The 9850-nt window shown below is 44.9% G+C and overlaps 1 protein-coding gene across 1 annotated transcript in view; it reads right to left on the reverse strand.

Annotated features, from left to right (window-relative positions):
- The window catches only part of Fgd1 (FYVE, RhoGEF and PH domain containing 1), a 53338-nt gene extending 44378 nt beyond the window's left edge, over window positions 1–8960 (reverse strand). Inside the window, exon 1 of the mRNA XM_013035806.1 lies at window positions 8933–8960. The gene's annotated coding sequence lies outside the window, so the exon portion shown is untranslated. The remainder of the gene's footprint in view (window positions 1–8932) is intronic.
- Between the last annotated feature and the right edge of the window lie 890 nt (window positions 8961–9850).

Below are 9850 nucleotides of genomic sequence, written 5' to 3' on the forward strand. Positions count from 1 at the left end.
AGAAGTGGTGCTGTGGCTCAAGTGGTAGAGTGCTAGCCTTGAGCTGAAGAGCTGAGGGACAGCGCCCAGGCCCAGAGTTCAGGCCCCACGACCAGACCAAAAAAAAAAAAAAAGACATGAGAGAGCCATTCAGGAAAAATGAAGTGGTGGTTTAGGAAATGCAATGGGGTTAGTTTATCAGGGAAGCTCAGGGAAAGGAGAGGCAAGGAAGAGGATGGCCAAATAAAATACAGGATACCCAATTAAATTTGAATCTTGGAGAAACAATGAACATTTTTAGGGAAAGCATATTTCATGCTGGAAATAAATAGTGTGTTCTCATGGGTGTGGTGATAAAGGCATGCCTGTATTCCCAGTATACAGAAGGTGGAGGAAGGAGGGTCAGGAGTTCCAGGCCACCATGGGCTGTAAACTTACTTGTTTTTGTTTTTATTTTTATTTTAAAGGTGATATACAGAGGGGTTACAGTTACATAAGTCAGGTAAAGAATACATATCTTGCTGGACACTGGTGGCTCACACCTGTAATTCTTGCTTCTTAGAAGGCTGAGATCTGAGGCTCATGGTTCAAAGCCAGCCCAGGCAGAAAAGTCCATTAGAATCTTATCTCCAATTAACTACCAGAAAACTAGTAGTTCAAAGTGGTAGAGCACTTACCTTACGCAAAAGAGCTAAGGGACCGTACCCAGGCCCCCGGCAGGAAAAAAATGAGTACATTTCTTTTTTGACATTGTTACTCCTTCCTCCACTTTCTCCCAATTGGGCATATTTACAATCCTGTATCTTTTCTTTGTTTTTTTCTTTTCTTTTTCTGGGATTTGAATTCAAGACACTAAGCAAGTGATCTACTACTTGAGCCATGCCCCCAGTCCTTTTTTGTTTTATTTATTTTTCAGATAGGGCCAACTGGCATAGCTGGGATGATTAGGCATGCTCCACATACTCAAGCTTGTTTGTTGAGATGACTTCTTGGACATTTTGACTGGGCTGGCTTCAAACTGCTATGCTCTCAATCTCTGTCTCCTAAGTAGCTAAGACTACAGGCACAAACTATTGCACCTGCACCCTGTTTGAAAAACACAGACAAGGTTCCTGCACAGTTTTCATGTCCTTTATCTGAAATGCTTTGGACAGTAAGCATTTACGACTTTGAAATGTTTTAGATTTGGGAATGTTTACAGAAATGTCACTTAACATGAAACTCCAAAACTTGAATTTCAGAGCATTTTGATTTTTAGATTGGGTTTTCCCAACCTGTCTTAAAAAGTTACGTGTTGTATATCTGAAATTCAAATCTAGCTGTACCTTTCTGGAACTAATTCTGGCAACCCGAGTCAAGGATGAACTTTTTTAGGGGGGCTGGTATTGGGATTGGAACTCAGGGTCTTGCACTAGCTTAGTCTGCTCACTTGGCTGGTGCTCTACCCCTGGAACCACACCTCCAACTTCAGAGTGAATGAGCACACCTGGCAAACAAGGCCCCAGATTGCTGTCCATTTAATCTTCATATAGGCAGGGGGTCTACCCAATTACCCCTGCAGCGGGCACCAATGGATACCTATGACACTAATATTATTTCAGGGATAATCTTCAATTTGGTCTTATTTATTAAAAAACAGAGATAGGCTTGGGGGTATAGATCAGGGTTAGAATACTTGCCTAGCATGATCCTCAACATTAAAGAGAGAGAGAAAGGAAAGGAAGTGGGGAGGAGAGGAGAGAGAAGGGAGGAAGGGAGACAAGGGGAAAAGTGAGGGGGGAGGGAGAGAAGGGGGGAAAAGGGGAAGGGGAGAGCAAGAGAAGGGGAGAAAAGTGGGAGGGAAGATAAAGGGGAAGAGGAGATAAGGGGAAAAGGGCAAGGGGGAGGAAGAGAAGGGAGAGGGGAGAGAAGGAAGAAAGAGAAGAGGAGAGGGGAGGAGAGAAAGGATTAAGGATCTTGTGTGGATTAATGTACTACAGCATCTGTATTCAGAACTGACTCAGGAATCAGGCAGACCTTAGTTCAAATCCCAATACCACCATTTGTTACCAAAGCAGCCCTGAGTCCTCATCTAGCTGTGCCTCGGTTTCCTTGTCTTGCAAATATGATAATAGTGGTTTCCCTATGAGACAATGAAGAGAAATAGCACAGTGACCCTGGACACATTGAAAATCAGAAAAGGAATCCACACAACTTCACACAGACAAGCAAGCCCACAGGCAAAAGGCTACTAATGGACTGAGAGGGATTCTGAATCCAGGTGATTCTGAATCAATTCCACAGCTCTGCTGATTAGGCTGGCTTCCTGTCAGAAGCCAACTAGGCAGTGAAATGACCATGGTGGCCTAGCATCCCCCATCCAAATACAATTCAAAATACAAACCACACAAAAGGATAAAATGTATGTCAAGAAGTGTAGCTGAGTTTTGAATTTTCCCAAGACAACTTATTGTTGGTGACATAACCAGATCATTCCAAAAAGCATTTCTGGTGGCTGCATGCCCCTGCTTGGCAGGTGCCCCGAGCACATGCTTTTAGGTTTACTGGCAGAGCAGGTCCAGCTTCTAGCTGGGTTGGAGAAGGATTCCTCCTTTGGCCTATTCACATTGGAACCAGAACTTACTTCTCTCTCACCTCTTTCTGGGAACTTCAGCAATCTGCTTTCCCTTCTCCCTAACCAGCAGCATCCTGGCTCCCTTCGCCTAGCTGAAGCTTTGGCTTAATCTCAAGATAGCCCTTAGAGCTTCAGAATGGACCTTGGACAATTAACTCCCTGGTAACCTGGGACACATAGCTTCATAACCCAGGACATCAACTTCTCCATTTTTTAAAATGACAGGAACTTGTGTGTATGGCTCCAATGAGAACCTACTGAGATGCTAAGGTTGGCAGAAGTGTTCAGGCCTTCTCATAGCTGGGACAAGCTTCTCCAAATCTTTGCCTTTCCTGGCTGAGGTTGGCCCCAGGAATGCTGAAATTCCTTGGATTGGGGTGGGGTGGGAAAAGGGAACAGAGGGAGTGGAAATGAAAGAATGGCAAACAGAAAAGTGTCTTCAGGGAAGGCTGCTCCTTAGAGGAAGGAGAGGCCTTTCAATTTGAGTTAAAAAGAGCAGGGGCGCCTGTAATCCTAGCTACTCAGGAAGCTGAGATCTGAGGATCACAGATGGAAGCCAGCCCGGGCAAAAGAGTCCCCAAGAGACTCTTTCTTTTTGGTTGGTCCTGGGGCTTGAATTCTGGGCCTGGACACTGTCCCTCAACAATTCGGCTCAAGGCAAGCATCATACCACTTGAGCCACAGAGCAATTTCCAGTTTTGGTTTATTGGAGATAAGAGTCTCACATGGACTTTCCTGTCCAGCCTGGCTTTGAACCTTGATCCTCAGATCTCAGCCTCCTGAGTAGCTAGGATTATAGGCATGAGCCACCAGCACCCAGCTCCCATGAGACTCTTATATTCAATTAATGACTCAAAAAAACAGAAGTGGAGCTGTAGCTCAATTGGTAGAATGCTAGCTTTGAGCACAAAGAGGCTCAGGGACAGCACCCAAGCCCTGATTTCAAGCCCCACAAATGACAAAAAAAAGAGAGAGCAGGGGCTACCTGTGAGCTCAGCCCAGCTCCCTGGTGCCATTTTCCAGTACAGTGCATCCAGAACTTGCTTGGGTTGTTGTTAAGTTCTTTTTGAAAGTTCAGGCACACACAGCTCTGTCACATGTGAAACCTGATGTTTACAGGAACGCTGTGTGCAGTCCAGAAGTTTCTTCTCTGAAGCCCACTACAGTCTGCTGAATGTAAGAACTCTGGAGAAATAGGGTGTTTCCCATACAGTGAAGACACTTTGGAAAATGGGAGCCATTCTGACAAGTAAGAGCTTCCTGAAGAGTACACCCTCCTGCAAAGCTAAGCTTTCACAAAATGGAGGACCTGATTTTTTATTAACAAGATTCCTTATTTATTTATTTATTTTGGGTCTGGTCATGGGGCCTGAACTCTGGGCCTGGCGCGCTGTCCCTCAGTTCTTCAGCTCAAGGTTAGCACTCTACCACTTGAGCCACAGCACCACTTCTGGCTTTTTTCTTATGTGGTGCTGAGGAATTGAACCCAGGGCCTGGAGCATGCAAGGCAAGTGCTCTACCACTGAGCCACCTTCCCAGCCCCTTTTATTTATTATTTTATTTTATTTTTCTTGCCAGTCCTGGGGCTTGAACTCAGGGCCTGGGCACTGTCCCTGGACTTCTTTTGTTCAAGGCTAGCACTCTACCACTTGAGCTACAGTACCACTTCTGGCTTTTTCTGTGTATGTGGTACTGAGAAATCAAACCCAGGGCTTTATGCATGCTAGGCAAGGACTCTACCACTAAGCCACATTCCCAGCCCCCTGATTTGTTTTTTGTCGGTTGTGGGGCCTGAACTCTGGGCCTGGGTGCTGTCCATGAGCCTCTTTGTGCTCAAGACTAGGGCTCTACCACTTGAGCCACAGCACCACTTTTTCTGCTTATTTGGAGCTGAGGAATTGAACCCAAGACCTCATGCATGCAAAGCAAGCCCTTTACCACTGAGCAATCTTCCCAGCCCCAAACCCCTGATTTTTTAAGGCATTATTTGGCTGGGCACTGGTGGCTCATGCCTTTAATCCTAGTTGTTCTGTAGGCTGATATCTGAGGACAGTGGTTCGAAGTTACCTCAGGCAGACAAAAGAAAAAGCCAGAAGTGAAGCTGTGACTCAATGGTAAAGCTCCAGCTTTGGGGGTGAGGGTGAGAGGAAAGCCAATAGAGATAGCACAAAGTCCCAATACCAGCACCAAAAGATATCCCAGCCATATAAAGTAAGGACAGTTCCATAGAAGCCCTTCCCCAAAATGTAAATGAAGGAATTGGACAAAATGGAAGGCAGTACAAATAAAATAGAGTAACCACTGTTTCATAAAGTAAGATTCCAAACAGTAACATTTACACCGTATTACAATGGTGAGTGAATTGAAACCCTTGGCACAACTACTTAAAGGCAATTTTAAAAATTAGAATAAAAAATATATACTCTTCATTGATGGTGCCAGTGGCTCAAATCTATAATTGTAGCTACTCAGGAGGCTGAGATTTAAGGATTGCTGTTTAAAGCCAGTCCAGGCAGGAAAGTCCGTGGGACTCTTCAATTAGCCACCAGAAAACTGGAAGTGGCACTGTAGCTCAAGTGGTAGAGCAGCACTTGCCTTGAGCTGAATTGCTCAGGGACAGTGCCCAGGACCGACACACACACACACACACACACACACACACACACACACACACACACACACTAATTAGAATTGCTGGGAGCTAGTGGCTCACACATGTAGTCCTAGGTACATAGGAGACTGAGAACTGAGGTTCATGGGCCAGCCTGGGCAGAAAAATCTATGAGACTCTCATCTCCAATTAACCACCAAAAAAGCTGGAAGTGGAACTGTGGATCAAGTGGTAGAGTACTAGCCTTGAGCAAAAAGGTTCAAGGACAGTGCTGAAGCCCTAAGTTCAAATCCCAGGACTGGCACAAATAAATTAGAATTATATCATGTAATTAATTGACTTCAGAATTTGGCCTGTTTCTGAATAAATAAAACGCCTAAAATGTGTTATGTTTGACTGCGCTAATATTAAAAACTTGTCTAGATTTATACTGTTTTTCGAAAAACACAAGATAAACCACACACTTAAAAGGAATGCTGGGGACTGGGAGAAACTGCAGAGCACATGCCTCACTAATGTAAGAACAGTAGCTCCTCCCCTCATATAGTTAGTACTTTGCAGGAATAGGGCCCTGTATTGTTAGATCTCCTAGTACTTCAAGAAAATCCAGAAATATGGCTTTTTATATGTAATCTCTCTCTCCCACTCTCCCACTCTCTTCCCCCCCCCACTTCCTCTTTGGTGCTTGTATAAGGGTGGCCAGGGCATTGACCCTTAGCTCTACCACTAGAGACAAAGCTTCCTTCTAGCTTTTTGCTGATTAACTGAAGATGCATCTTATAGACTTTCTTGTCTTGTTTTTTTTTTTTTTTTTTGGTCCCGTTGTGGGACCTGAACTCTGGGCCTGGCCGATGTCCCTCAGCTCTTCAGCTCAAGGCTAGGGCTCTACCACTTGAGCCACAGAGCCACTTCCGGCTTTTTTCTTTTTGCTTATGTGGTGCTGAGGAATCAAACCCAGGGCCTCATGCATGCAAGGCAAGCGCTCTACCACTGAGCCACCTTCCCAGCCCTAGACTTTCTTGTCTAGGCTGGCTTTGAACCTCAATCCTCAGATCTTAGTATCCTGAATAGCTAGGATTATAGGTGTGAGCCACCAGTGCCCAGCCCTAATTATTTCTTTAAAAGTTGTTTCTGGTGGTATTGGAGTTTGAACTCAAGGCAGACAAGATTCTTCCATTGGCACCACTTTTGCAAGTCTTTTGTGTTGATTTTTAAAGATAGGATCTCCCTTTACGGCTGGGCCAACCTGAGTTGAAATCCTATTTGTGCTTCCCTGCATAGCTGGGATAACAGGTGCACACCATCACACCCAACCAGACTTAAGATGGGGTCTCTCAAATTTTTCTGAGATTTCCCTACTCTAAGCACTAGGATCACAAGCTTGAGCTCACTACAACCAGGTCAAATGTAACTTCTCAAACAAATACAACTTGCAGCCATCACATCCCAATATCTGAGTTACAGTCCATAAAGATCCTTCTATCTCTACTGTTTATATTTTTCCTTATGTGAAATTCTCTGGTCCTTGGAGACCAGCTATGGAGGCCCCTTGTCCCACGCCTTAGGCCTGAGCAGGGCCAGGAAGCTGGTTCACGCAGTACTTATTAGTGTCCTGAAATGGAATTTTCTTTTTGCTCTGTCCTGCTCAGAGAGATCAGCTTCTGTCTGTGTAGAATACCTACAAGGAGGAGGCTGCAATGCTTGATAAGAAATGTACGCATTATCTTGCCCATGTAATTGTAACCCCTCTGTACAGTATGTTCACAAAAAATTAAAATTAAAATTAAAAAAAAGAATACCTACAGAAGACAGCATGGGATCAAAGAACAGTCAGAATTCTTAGGAGCTTGGCAATGGTGGCTCATGCCTGTAATCCTAGCTATTCAGGAGTTGAGATCTGAGGACCAAAGTTCAAAGCCAGCCTAAGCAGAAAATCCATGAAATTATCTCCAACTAACCAGCAGAAAGCCAGAAGTGGAGGTGTGGCTCAAATGGTAGAACACTAGTCTTCACTAGCAAAAAAAGCCAAGCAAGTGAGAGAGGTCATAAGTTCCAGCACACATACAAACACACACACACACATACACACACTGACTTCTTTGGAACTCAAGCTGTATTTTTTTTCAGTAGAGGACAGGAGGTAGAAAAATTCAATTGCTAGTTGAATATCTACTTAGGCTAAGCATTATGTTCATCTTCCTAACAACTCTGTTCCATTTTACAGATAAAGAAACGAAGGTACAGCTGGGAAGGTGGCTCAGTGGTAGAGTGCTTGCCTTGAATGCATGCGGCCCTAGGTTCAATTCCTCAGTACCACATAAGCAGAAAAAAGCCAGAAATGGCACTGTGGCTTAAGTGGTAGGACACTAACCTTGAGCTGAAGAGCTGAGGGACAGCGCTCAGGCCCAGAATTCAAGCCCCACGACCAATTAAAAAAAAAAGAAAAGAAAAGAAAGAAAGAAACCAAGGTACAAAGCAGCAAAATAACTAGCTTGAGGTAATTGTGTTAGGGCTAGATTCCAAGTATGTCTGTGTCTAGTATCACAAAACCTATTTTCAGAAACTACTGAAAAAAAGTCACATGTGTAGGGGGAATGGAAAAGACTTTTAAAGAAGATGGCTTTTGCCAGGTGCTGGTGGCTCAGGCCTGTAATCCTGGCTACTCAGGAGGCTAAGACCTGAGGATCACGGTTTGAAGCCAGCCCAGGAAGGAAAGTCTGTGAGACTCTTAACTTTTCCAATTAACCACCAGAAAACCAGAACTGGTGCTGTGGCTCAAAATGGTAGAGTGCTCACTTTGAGCTGAAAAGCCTTGACTGAAAAAGTTCAGGAACACTGTGTAGGCCTTGAGTTCAAACCCCACAACCGACAAAAGAAAAAAAGAAAAATTAAAAGATGTCCTTTACCTGAGCAGTCCATGAAAGAATGTAAAAATTTCATATATATATGTATACATATACATATACATACATACATACATACATATATATATAGAGAGAGAGAGAGAGAGAAAGGTCCTGGGAAGAAAAGTATAGGGGGTGTGGGTGAAACGTGTTTCAGGGACAGAGAGCTTGATTTATCAGATGGTTTTTAGGGCAGAAAGAAGGGGCAGGAAAAGCCAAAATAAGTAAGTAGGTGGCACTCTTCATGACAATCAAGAGGCAGAGACAATCTGAGGACCATTGTTCAAGCCAGCCTGGACAGACAAATCCTAGAGACTTATCTCCAATAACCAGCAAAAGGCCTAAACTGGAAGAGTGGCTCAAGTGGTAGACTACCAGCTATGAGTAAAAGAACAAAGCAAAAGAACGATAAAAGGGGTGATATTCATAAAAAATGCATGTACGCTAAACTGATGAGTTGAAACCCTCTGTACAACTACTTAAATAATAATTTAAAATTTGAAGTAAGACTGAGGGCCAGAGCTCAAGCCCCAGTACTAGCACACACACAAAAATAGAGACAAACATGAATATAGACTAGACAGATACCGAGACAGACTAACCAACACATAAGATCTACAGAGAACCATAAGGAGAAGTATCTATAGACTTAGAAATAAAATAACATATAATCTGGAATGCACAACACATAGACCCCAAGACACATGTGGTTATACAGAAATATTCAAACTTACACCTAGGCATACAGAAATAAAAATATTAAGATACACAAAACAGACCTGTGGGGACAACCCCCCCCCCACAAACATAACAGCACACAACTACACCAGATGAGAAGCTGTCCGTCCTGCTGTCCGTCCTTCTTCTAGTCCCAGTCGCTTGATTGCTGTGAAGGCTGGCCACCTCCTCCTTGCTTCTCTGGACCAGAGGCCAGAGAAGGACATGGAGGGGGGAGGGTGTAGCTCCACCCCTGGGAGGAGCTGGGGACTTCAGAGGACAGGAAGGGAAGGGAGTGGAGCTGCAGCAGGGAGCACTGGGGGCAGTAATTAGCCAGTTCTGGGGCTGCCACGCTGGCTGGGATTCCCCTCCCTGGGAGGACAAAGCTACTAGGGGGATGGTCCCTGCCTCTACCTCAGGGACCTCCAAGCCCACTGATCTCCTCTCTCATCCACGAGAGGCCTGGACAAGGAGACAGGAAAACTAGAGGCCCCGCGATATCCGTAGAGGAAGACAGAAGAAGGAAGGGGACAAGTCAGAAAGGAGACAGATAAAAAAAAGTCTGAGTAGGGCCCTGAGAATAACTGGAGGAGGCAGGCACAGAAAGGCAATGGGACAGGAACAAGAGGTCAGGCCTGGGCCAAGAACTGGACGTGACTACAATATGTCCTGCCTGAGGCTGTGAACTTGGCTGATAGCAGTTCAATCCTTATTGCCCTAGGCAGAGGAATTAACAACCCCACTTTACAGGTGAGGAACTGAGGTGACTTGCTTAAAGTCACCTGAAATTTCGGAAGTTGGCAGAGCTGGGGGGAGGGGCTTTCCCCATCGCCAGAGACAAGGTCCAAACAGGGACCTTCTCTGAAGGTATTCTGCCCCCTAAAGAGGAGAGGTCAAGGAAACTGAGAGACTCACCCTAAATGATGCACAGTGAGACAGAGCCATGCTTTTTCCTGCTGCCCCCTCCCCAGCTGCCCCAGGGAGGGTGGGAGAGGGGCCTCATCTACACCTGGAATGCATTAGGTA

Source organism: Dipodomys ordii, unplaced genomic scaffold (genome assembly GCF_000151885.1).
Source record: "Dipodomys ordii isolate 6190 unplaced genomic scaffold, Dord_2.0 Scaffold221, whole genome shotgun sequence".
NCBI classification, from domain to species: domain Eukaryota; kingdom Metazoa; phylum Chordata; class Mammalia; order Rodentia; family Heteromyidae; genus Dipodomys; species Dipodomys ordii.